Source organism: Staurois parvus, unplaced genomic scaffold (genome assembly GCF_062004578.1).
Source record: "Staurois parvus isolate SC_StPar_1 unplaced genomic scaffold, SC_StPar_1.0 ptg000608l, whole genome shotgun sequence".
NCBI lineage: Eukaryota > Metazoa > Chordata > Amphibia > Anura > Ranidae > Staurois > Staurois parvus.
In genome coordinates this window covers 1,760,032-1,772,296 of record NW_028318404.1, presented here as the reverse complement: position 1 = coordinate 1,772,296, position 12,265 = coordinate 1,760,032, and positions in this window count along the sequence as shown.

Below are 12,265 nucleotides of genomic sequence, written 5' to 3'. Positions count from 1 at the left end.
TGCGGTTACACAATCCCATACTTTATATCGGTGCACTGTGTGTTCTGACACCTTTCTATTTGAACCATCATTAACTTTTTCAGGAATCTGAGCTACAGTGTTCGCTCTCCACATGCATCAATGAACCTTGGTTGCCCATGACCCTGTCACTGATTCACTGGTTTTCCTTCCTTGGACCTCTTTTGCTATGTCCTGACCACTACAGATTGGGAACATCCCACAAGAACTGCAGTTTTGAAGTGCTCCGACCCAGTCCTCTAGTCATTACAATTTGGACCTTGTAATAGTCTCCCAGATCCTTACACTTGACCCTTTTTTCTGCATTCAATACATCAACTTCAGGGACAACATGTTCAGCTGATGCCTAATATATCCCACAGACTTTCAGATGCCATTGGAATGAGATATTCAATGTTTTCAGTTTACCTGTCAGCGGTTATAATGTTATGGTTGTATAAACGTTAGCAGTTTGGTTCAATACAGCTCCAGCAGACAAGAAACCCTTTGATAGCAACCTCAAAACCTCCAACCACTAGCCGCTGTCAGCACATGAAAGGTTTATACACATGGACAGCAAAATGAAACATTTGTTGGGCATCTCTAATTTTTAATGAAGAGTGTTCAGACAAGTGGTTGTACAGTACAGTATATGAGTAATGTATGTGTGCTCAACGTCAACTACATTGTGCAAAACTGTCAGCAGGTGGCAGCATTGGATCATTTTGTGTGTTATCAGCATTATCTTTTTCAGGCACGCCACCTGCTGGGGAAATAATGCAAGCAACACTATAAAAGTGATTTAAAAAAAAAAAAAACACTATCTGCAAAAGAATATGGTTTATATTTGTCCTGCTGCCAGTTCCTCTTTTGCTGAGATACAGTAACTGCAAAATTTTCCCACCTCACACTTCTGGTGTGTCCCTGCTGGGAGCTGTGGTCCTACCTGTCGACCCTTACATCACTACAGTACACAATGGTGACATGGGGCCAGCGGATGGAAGCACAGTTCATGGTGGGGGTTTCAGGCATCTGGCGCTCCAGGGAGTGTAGGATAAGAAGATTGTCCCAGAGGCTCTAGCTCTGCATAAAAGTGAAGATTGGAGGAGAGATGAGTATAAACAGTTTTGCAGTTGGTGCTTTTTATCATATTTGGTGCTTTATCATGCGCATGTCCACAATACAACTGACAGTCGTGAAGGCAAACATCAGTGGGATAAAAGATACCTAAAATCAGGGGTCAGATTATGCCTGCACGTTCAACCACAGCGTGGGCTGTATTTGAATAATGAAAGTTATATAAAGACAGCGCTCAGCCAAACTACAAGAAATCCCAACAAAGTGAGGGTAAAAAAAAAATAAATAAATAAATAAATATATATATATATATATCCCTAATTATGTGCTCAATACTATATACAAAAATACCCTTAGTTTATACATAAAACCACATGAATATATATGAAGCAGTTGATCGTGAGTTTTATTGCTTTTATGTATGTGTTTAATTCATAAACGGTGTTACACTATGAAAGTTTTCTTGCACTATACCAGCATCCATGTAAGAATAAAAGAAGTAGAGTTATTGTGATTGGCAGACTGGTTTGGCTGATAAGTAAAGAATAACAATAGTGGTGGAACCCTTTAGGAGACGTAAGCAGTGCAGACCCTGCAGAGCAACAGCATTGAGGCGGTGCTGTTGAAAAAGTGATCCTAAGCGTGTTTTGACCCTAAACGGCAGTCTGTCTGTATACCTGGTGAGCAGGGGCGAACTGACCATTTGGAAACTCGGGCAGTGCCCCATGAGTTGTCAGTCCGCCCCTGCTGGTGAGTAGTTTGTGAAGGTGGATATTGCACAGGGTGATTGAAGGCTTAAAATGGAATGTTCAACAGTGGTTGTAAAGCACATGGTACATTAGGGCACTTTTTATTTTTTCTGCAAAAGGTACTTTTTTGGGACTTTTATACATGTTTTTTTTTTTCACTTTTTATACTGGTTTGATGTTTCATATACAGTTGTGTCCAAAATTATTCAACCCCCAATGCTGTAAAGGGGTTTAGGGACTATAGTGTACATTTGGAATTGTATTCAGAATCAAATCCTACAAGGACGTTGTAACTACCCAAATGCAACTAAAATGACATCAATTGTTTATGTAATACAGTAGTAAATGGTTCTTATGTGGTTTCTTCATTGCCACAATTATTCAACCCCTTAAAGACTACCACTCTGAAGAACAGAGGTTCATACAGGTGCTTTCCATCAGGTATTGAAAACACCTGTGGATGTCACCGAGCAGCAATCAAGCATAATAAGCACCAATTAGGCAGCTTTAAAATGACTGTGATACTCAGCTCCTTCTAGACATTTACTGGTGTGGTTACAAACATGGTGAAGGCAAGAGAATGGTCCAGGAAGACAAGAGAAGAGGTGATTTCTCTTCACAGGAAGGGCAATGGCTATAAGAAGATTGCAAAGATGTTAAACATACCAAGAGACACCTTAGGAAGCATCATTCGCAAATTCAAGGCAAAGGGCACTGTTGAAACGCTACCTGGTCGTGGCAGAAAGAAGATGCTGACTTCGACTGCTGTGCGCTACCTGAAGCGTAGAGTGGAGAGAAGTCCCCGTGTGACTGCTGAGGAACTGAGAAAAGATTTGTCAGATGTGGGTACAGAAGTTTCAGCCCAGACAATAAGACGCACACTGCGTAATGAAGGCCTCCGTGCCAGAACTCCCAGGCGTACCCCCTTGCTGTCTCCAAAGAATAAGAAGAGTCGACTGCAGTATGCCAAAAGCCATGTGGACAAACCACAAAAGTTGTGGGATAGTGTTCTGTGGACTGATGAAACAAAATTAGAACTGTTTGGGCCCATGGATCAACGCTATGTTTGGAGGAGGAAGAACAAGGCCTATGATGAAAAGAACACCTTGCCTACTGTGAAGCATGGTGGAGGGTCAATCATGCTTTGGGGCTGTTTTGCTTCTGCAGGTACAGGGAAGCTTCAGCGTGTGCAAGGTACCATGAATTCTCTTCAGTACCAGGAGATATTGGATGGAAACGTGATGCAGTCCGTCACACACCTGAGGCTTGGGAGACGTTGGACCTTTCAACAGGACAATGATCCCAAGCATACCTCCAAGTCCACTAGAGCATGGTTGCAGAGGAAAGGCTGGAACATTTTGGAGTGGCCATCGCAGTCACCAGACTTAAATCCGATTGAGAACCTCTGGTGGGACTTAAAGAAAGCAGTTGCAGTGCGCAAGCCTAAGAATGTGACTGAACTGGAGGCCTTTGCCCATGAAGAATGGGCGAAGATACCCGTAGATCGCTGCAAGACACTTGTGTCAAGCTATGCTTCACGTTTAAAAGCTGTTATAACTGTAAAAGGATGCTGTACTAAGTACTAAGATTGAATGTCACTTGGGGGTTGAATAAAACTGATAATGCTGTGAGCACAGAAAAGACATTTGTGGTTATTTCATTATAACTGTTATGTTATATTTGTCTGACCTACAAGTGCCTCTTTAATGTAAATGTAAGCAAGATGACTGAATGATCAAAAGCAATGTCAAACTGGCCAAAACACTCAATTTCAGTGGGGGTTGAATAATTTTGGACACAACTGTATAATCATGTGGTTTTATGTATAAACTGAGGGTGTTTTTGTATATAGTATTGAGCTATTGAACTAGCTACATAGTATTTGAGCTGTTGAGCTGAACCATTTGCAAGCTTGAGTCCGGGGATCAAGTTGGTCTGGAGAATTTAATTGGAGAGAGCAAGGAGGGTTTTGGTGCGAAAAAGTCCAGCTGTCCTATCTTGATGTGTGTCTGCATCACCCTCACCAAGAACAGCCTGGTAGATATTAGCAAAAGGCAACCGATTATCCTGTGATGGCTATGTGAGTAAGCAACCCCAGTGCTGAAGAGTCAGTGACTGTGTGTAGCTTTTAAACTCTAGAAAGAGTACAGGTCACCATTAGTATATAGATCCTGTGGGACATTCCTTTTTGTACAGTGCAGCCAGAAAATTAAGGAGTCCCAAAGTTATTCAGTTTTACAATTTATTGGGGTATCTTATGCTCCCTTTCCCTATCCAAGTTCCACTTGCTCCAGAAAACAGTCTATGGGTTTCATTTTTGGGCTTTTATTTTGAAAGATGAAGAGTGAGGAAAATGCTGGGTGCCTGGCTGTGTGTGCTGTAAGTGGGGAAATAGGACTGCATTCACCAGTGGCTCCTACAGGGGTGTGCTTCATGTGTCCATAAAGCCAGAGACATGGCCAGTCCTGTCTGTCTATAGGAGTCACCCATGCGCCAGCTTGTGGCCTTTTGATAATAGCTGGTCTTGTTTGTAATTGCAAGTGCCTGTACCTCACCACTCTCTCTCACCTGCCACCTTCCTCGACCCCTTCCTGGACCTGACTACTTTCATGCTGGCCACCCACCTTGACCCCTGTCTGGCCTTAACTACTTTCACTCCTGCCATTTGACTCGATCTCTGTCTGGCCCAAACTACTCTGTCTCATGCCACCTGCTTTGACCCCTGCTTAGACCTGACTTACTCTCTCACCTGTTTCTACCCCTGCCTGGCCCTAACTACTCTCTCTCTCCTGCCACCTGCCTCTACCTCTGTCTGGCCCTAACTACTCTCTCTCACTTGCCATCTGTCTCGACCCCTGCGTGGCCATAACTACTCTGTCTCCTGCCACCTACTTCAACCCCTGCCTGGACGTGACTATCCTCTCACTTGCAGCCTGCCTCAACCCTTGCCTGGGCCAGACTACTCTCTCACCTGCCTTGACCCCTGTCTGGCCCTAACTACTCTCTCTCTCTCCTGCCATCTGCCTCGCCCCCTGCCTGGCCCTAACTACTCTGTCTCCTGCCACCTGCTTTGACCCCTGCTTGGACCCTACTATCCTCTCACGTGCAGCCTGCCTCAGCCCCCACCTGGACCAGACTTCTCTCTTGTCTGCCATCCTGTGAACAGTCTTCGCACAATAGTCTTTCCACTTCAGCCGTCTGCTTTGTGAGCCAATCCTAAATGTTTGGACTTCGTGCCAGTTTGCAGCAAAAAAATTAGAAGCACTAAGGCTCCTGGGCCAGCTCCATTATGAGGAACTCTCGTGATGACAGTCACTTGGACTCTGCACCTGAAGGTGAATCTGCGTCACCTGCCAGAGGACACCACAACAGTCCATGATCTCTTGACTCCTTTTAACCTCCCCTTCACACATTGTTTTCCACAGTTCACTTCCTGAAGTCAGTCACATACATACAGAATTGGAAAGAACTGAGAAACAATGTATGGAAACAATGCGAGGCTTGGTCCTGCCTCCTCTAACCCTTCTTACGCCACCTATCAATGCTAATATAGAAAATACAGCCATGCCCCCCATTTTGTTCAGTTATATTCCATTTTCGAGATTTGGTCTTTTAAATTAAGCAACATGAGTATGACAGTTCAAGTGAAAATGCCACTTTAAGATATTTCCTATTTTTACATCTGGACCACATTCCTAATTGTAGCACATTTTTCCTTTTGTCTTCTAAAGGGTTCTTGACAGGAAGGGGACATCTGGACTACATGTTTTTTATGGGGCACACATATAAACAGTACGTTGTTATAAGATGTAAGTCTGTTAGGTTCCATTGCTTTGAAAGCGTCATTAAAGCTGAACTCCAGGCATACAGTTGAACTTCATACAATATAGTTTTAATGTTTCTAAGACTTTTGTATTGTGTACCTCTGCCATACAGTACAGCCAGGATGGTGACTACAGATTCACTTTAATGGGCCACTTTTGGCAGTAGTTCTGCCCACCAGATACATCAGGGAGTATAATTGTGGCCATGATGGTAGGTTAAGGGGGGCAGTAAATTTTGGTTCAGATGCCTATTTTTGGGGATTAAAACCTGCTATTTTGTTGGCTGTAGCTTCACTACATTCATAAGCACAAAATATGTATGTTCCTGTATTAGACGGAAAAGCCAGCACTGAGCTCCTGCCTGCCGCCAATGCTGTCATTCATTCACTAGAGTGAAACATTACTCAGCTCTGCATGTAAACATATACAGACCTTGCCAATGGATCACAGCCCCAAAAAAGCGAAAAAAGATTCTAGAGCAAAAAATACTCTTGCCAAGAGATAAACTCTAAAGGAAAGCATGGAAAACTATTTCTGACATGACATGCATTTGCTACAATTCATTTTGTGAAGTAACATTATTTAAAAGGTAAATTTTCTTTTCGTTTTGTGTCCAAAAATACTGTCCAAGTGACAAAAAAGAATCACATTTTGCTTTATTTTAACCATGGCAACAGTACATAGTATGCACAGAATTTGCATCCCCTGTTTATCTGATTAGCTCACTGCTTTGTTCAGAGGTCTTCAGCCCTGTTGTTTACAGAGCTCAATAACTCAATATGAAATTTACACATCACAGCAGCGATTCATCCTTCCCCCTCACAGCTCCATGTGAGGTTTCAATGAGAAACAGCCTATCTGAAATGAGAACTAATCAGAGTGCTTCAGGAATCCATAGTCCTGTATTAAATGTTTACTTGCAAAACAAAGATCATATATATTGTGAAAGGACAAGACTCTGCCACGGTGAAGTTGGTCATCAAAAGGACACAGGGTTTGCTCTTTTGCCGAATGCAGGACTAGGGAGCATATTTTCTTAATGGAGAAAACTGCATTTGCATCTTTCTCCAGGTTTTGGTAACCCTTGATGGGGCTTCCTAGTTTGGAGATTCCATAGTGCCTTGGGCGGGACGGAATCTCCAACCCAGTGTCCGGGTTTTGTGGAGGAACAGCAGGGTGTGTGCCCAGGTGCACACAGGCCTTATAATGGAGGTTTAGGAATACCTCAAGGCTCCACCCAAGAGAGACAGGAGGTCTCCTACAGGAGTCAGAGAGGCTTCAGGTGGCAGCTGGAGTATGAAGGTCTGCAAGAGATGGTTAACAGCCTGAGGAGCTGTGTCCACCTGAGTTGATGGCCTGAGGACTTGGCCAGAGGAGTCGTGTGCGGCTCTAAGCTGTGTGCCTGAAAGAGCTGATGGTCAGAAGGACCAGTAACTATAGCAGCAGTGCTGCAGAAGAGTGGGCTAGTATTTTCATTTGCATTGGGTATATTTTGCTGGAGAAGAACCCCTGCATGCGAGACATTGTGTTTTGGACTTTCGTTTTTTTCCTTTGAATAAAAGTGTGCTACCAAGCCCTGAAAAATAGTTCCTGACTGGCGGGAACTCACTTGCAAATGCATCTACCACTGACCTAAACATCCCCAAATATTACTATATATATATATATATATATATATATATATTTATTACAGTGTATGTGTTTGGTTAAAGAAAGATATAATCTAGATCATCAACTGATCTAAAACATCAGTACGAAAATCAATATAATTTATTTTCATTAGCAGAGCAAAAGTTCTTTTGGGTGTTTGGTAGTGAAAGCGACGATTGGAGGGCCATTCCTTCATTTACAAATATACTGCAAATTTTCAGAACAACACACTTGTTCACCATTGATGTAATGTACAAAAATATATCTTTGTAAAGTAAAGTTTTTATACATTTTTGTAAAACAGATATTTCTACAGAAACATAAGAAACTATAAAAAACAAGATTTCCCTGGCAGTGACGCACATGTAAATCAGCGGCGCTGAATCCACACGCAGCCCATGAAAGTTAAGGTGACCATAATTGGTATTTTAGGTCCACCACAAAATGTCAGCACACATGTATGAAAGCCTCAGAGTAGTTGAAGGGAGAAGCTGGCTGGCATACTTGAACAAGAACTTGATTCTTCCAGGACGTGTGGATAAAAACTCAAACTAATAGAAACTTGTTTATGCATCCTATAGTATGATCCCAGGCCATTGTAATAATTGTGGACATCTCATAATTTCCTCTAAAGTATGGGGTCAGAGAGGTTACTCACATTTTTTCCTCGCATTGAAGGTATTCTCCAGACCCCGAGCAAGGCGGTTTGGAGACACTGCTCTGTCTGTACTATGGAACAGGTTCCCTTTGATGAGTCTATTTCTGCAGCCGATGACTATGTTCTTGCGGGTATCACCTCTAATATCTGTAATTTTGGGACTGTTTGATTTTTGCTCCCATTAACGCTTTAATTAAAGACAGTCTGTTTTTGTGTGTGTTTGGGTCACAGAGGGTGGTCGTTGCTCTCAAGCACAGAAAGTTGTTTGGGCTATGGGGAAGGCTGCTCTTCTTTAGGTGTTTGAGGTTTTGGAGAGTTATATGACCTGGTGAGAGGTGAATATGAAAAGCCAAAATACTTCATGAACTTATCTGATATTACATTTGAAGTGGATGTAAACCCTAAGGTCACATTAACACAGATGCAGATCAAGCACCCATTTTTTTTGCCCAACTGCCTCCCATGGAAACCTTGCCAAACACCTCCAAAATTAATTTAAAATTCTTCTGAAACCTGAACTGATCCTTTGTTGCATCTCAGTGCTACTGATCTTCTGTAGAATCTGTGCTTTTACTTCCTTTCTATCTGCATATACTCCTGCAATAACTGCATGTATCTCAACATGGGATTTCTGGTGGCAATAACAGTGGACCATGCCTGCTTAAAAAGGTTCTTTGCCCTGTTTGAAAAAAAAAAATAAAAGTCAGCAGCTATAAATACTGTAGCCCAAATGACTACCTTGCATATCTTGCCGAACACCTCCAAAATGAATTTAAAATGCTTCTGAAGCCTGAACTAATGCTACAGGGGTTTTAGTCTCAACAAGGTGTGACCTTACCCTAGCTGGCTGACATTTTGATTATTAAAGCAATATGTAACAAACATTTTTGTTTTAATAAAATACTTGTTTTCATCCTTTGTTGCTTCTCAGTGTTATCTGTGCTTCTACTTCCTCTCTATATGCGTGACTTCCTGCAATAACTGCATGCATCTCAGCATGGGTTTTCTGGTGGTGACAAAAGTGGAACATGCCTGCTTAAAGAGGTTCCTTGCCCTGTTTGGAAAAAAAATTAAAAGTCAGCAGCTACAAATACTGTAGTCGCTGCCTTTTAATAAAAGGGCACTTACCTGTCCAGGGATCCAGTGCTGTCCCTCACCCAGAGTGATTCTTCACCAGTCTTTAGGTCCCCAAATTCGACATGTTACCTTGGAAAGCCCTGGTCCCACAGCCTTCTGGGACCTAAGACATTAGAGAAATGCTTACTCGCCGCTGGGACACAGGAACAAGGTATTATATCTGGGCACACAAGGACTAAATGACAGTAGCTTAGGTGCAACCGGAACTGTTTATTGAACAGAAATACAGGTTTTTATACACTTCAAAAATAGCTGCAGTCTCCACATGAACAATAAAAACAAATATTACACATTGGGATAAGCATCCCGCACTGATTACATAAGGAGGTAAAGTTGACTCAAGACTAATCTCATCACGTAGGAACCACCAGGAGGACTAGCCAACAGACAGAAACAATAGGTGACTCAATTAATAATGGAATAAATACACAGGAAACACATCACACCTTAATGAACAGATTACAGCAAGAGACCTCAGCATCAGGTTGGTTTGAGCTGAATATATTATTATCTGCTCTGAGTCTAGGAGGGGATTGAAGCAGTCAATGCTGGTTTGGGCACAGAGGCCTCCACAGTTCTCAAAGTCTGTGTGTTTCAGGGAGAAATGGACTTGAATCTGAAGTAAAACTACTCCAAGGGTCCCCCTAGGCACACACCTCCCAAAGAATAGAGCCCACTCAGATGCCAGGGCCCATGGTCTAGGCAGGAGGCAAGCCTGCAGTCCCCTCCAAAAGCCCCTATCCCCGTTTGGTCTGTCACAGAGGGCATAAAGCAGAACTTCCCCTTCAGGGGGAATTTAATGTCTTTAATGTCTGTTGAAACAGCCACTCTTAGGTTCCACTGGAAGCGTGTGTGACAAGGTGACAACAAAGATGCACAATTCAAAGACAGTGCCTGAACAAGGACCTTCAAGACAGGATCAATTCACCAGGTATTATTGTAATAAAAACTGCAGATTTAAAAATATGGAAAATTACTTGGATTGAAAATATGGTAAAGGTTGTATGAGATTTTAGTGATTGGTTTTATGTATGCTTTTAAAGCAATTTCTCCTTTTTTCTTCGGTATTTTCCTAATAGTCATACTCTATCATTGCAACATTATGGATTTGGTGAAAATTGTGTAAGGAAGTAGAGAGGTATTTTGCTATTTTGAAGTTATTCTGTATTGAGACATGAAATTGCGACTGAAACAGACATAAGGGACATGGCCTACTTATAAAGGATTCCTAATATTTTTTCAATCATCAATTTTGCCTTCTGGGCCTCCCCACATTTTAAACGCTCTGTATAATTTGAATACCCATGTGTTAGAATTACATGTTTTAAACACTGCTTATAGGGGGAGCACTCTAGAATTATGAGGTTGCACTGAATCAATGGCAAGAGGCTGCAGTCCTAAGCGTCAACAGGTTATAGCAGAAGATCTAAATAGTTCCATCAAAGTGGAACTTTACCCATTTAAATTGATGATAAATAATGCTCTTTAGCCAGGAACATACATTCCACATTAATAATTATGCTACCAAAATTAGTGTGTGTTGTAAATTGCCTCCAGCTTTGTTCCTCTTTCTTCTTACTGGAGGCTACTATTTTGCAGCAGTAAATCTTTAGGCTGTCAGAAGATCGGTGTCTAGATTTTCGGCACAGTGTTGAAAAATACAGAGCAACTGAACATGTGCAGAGCAGGGTGAGATAAAGTATTACAGGATTGTAACCAGTTCCCGCCCAGCCTATAGACAAATGATGGCCAGACAGGACACATGCCATTCCGTGTGGACAGCATATGACCTCCTCCCCAGAACTCGCCTCGTACGTGGTCCACAGGCCACGCTGTGGAGCAATCTGTCACCCGCTGTGTCCACTAGACATAGATGTTGACCGATCAGTGTACCGGTCGCTGCCGATACAATGGATGGCTTTAATTAATACCATCCATTTTGTGCTATTGTCTTGATCTCTGTGATTGGTCACAGTGATCACATGGTACAGACAGGGCCAATCACATCCCATATGTACCATGTGATTAGTGGTCAATAACAGCTAAACACAATAGTAAACACTGAATGAATCAATTTCATTCAGTAAAAATGGTTGCTTATAACAATGAAATTCACTGGTGTAAGCAATCAGTGTGCAAAAAAAAAAAAAAAGAAAAATCCTGATCATTTCCCCAGAGCAGTACAAATTATCTATGGCAACATTGTATTGCTCTGGTCACAGTGTGTTAAAAAAATCTTTAAAAAAGAAAGAAAATGTAATAAAATAAATAATAATAATTTAAATGTAAATACGGTATCACCTATCACTAAACTAAAATAACCCTTCATATATCAGAAAAATCACTCTCACCCTTGAAAGTGCAAATTATGAAATCACGAAAACTAATATGTCTGTTAACCCCACACTATAATTCCAGGTGCTAAACTCTAAACTCAAATCCCAAACATAAACACAATAAACAGTCCAATAATCAAAATATGGAATAAAATATTATCCCCAAAAATATCGTGTAAAGTCATTCAAAAAAAAATAAATTATAAAATAAATTAATAAAGTCACTTCAACAAATTAAGTGTCCAAAATCCAGCTTGCCACTTTCTTTGATGCTGAGCCCCTCCACTGGCTCGTAAAGGACAGAAAGTACCTCAAAAGAAAGGAAACACTACATAGTAAATTACCTTAAATCACCAAAATATATATATATCATAACTTCCACAAAAAATGTGCAAAACTTCAAAATAGTGCCAAAATAGTGAACACTGCAAAGTGAAAATTAGTGCGTCACTCTGTGAGTACAACAAAAAACAAGTGACCACAACAGTGTAAACTTTTATAGTGGAAAAGCATATATATTCTTACCAGAATACAAAAAGGAAAAACGCCTTAAACATATAGTAGGAATCAGCATACATTCACTCCTTTCCTCCACTCCTGAAGTATGCCTCTTAGGATGTCATCCACCATATCCTCCTGACCATTCCCATAGTTTAGACGAACATTCCCAAGCATCCAGGGTACTCCTATAATAAATGTATAAATATATATATAGCGTGATCCCGTTTTTAAAAGACAATAAATTTATTAGATCTGCTTACATTAAAATAAGAGAAATCGCCTATTCCCATGCCCAAAAACCCCTTCTGGGTTGCCGAGCAGCTTATTCCTCACACC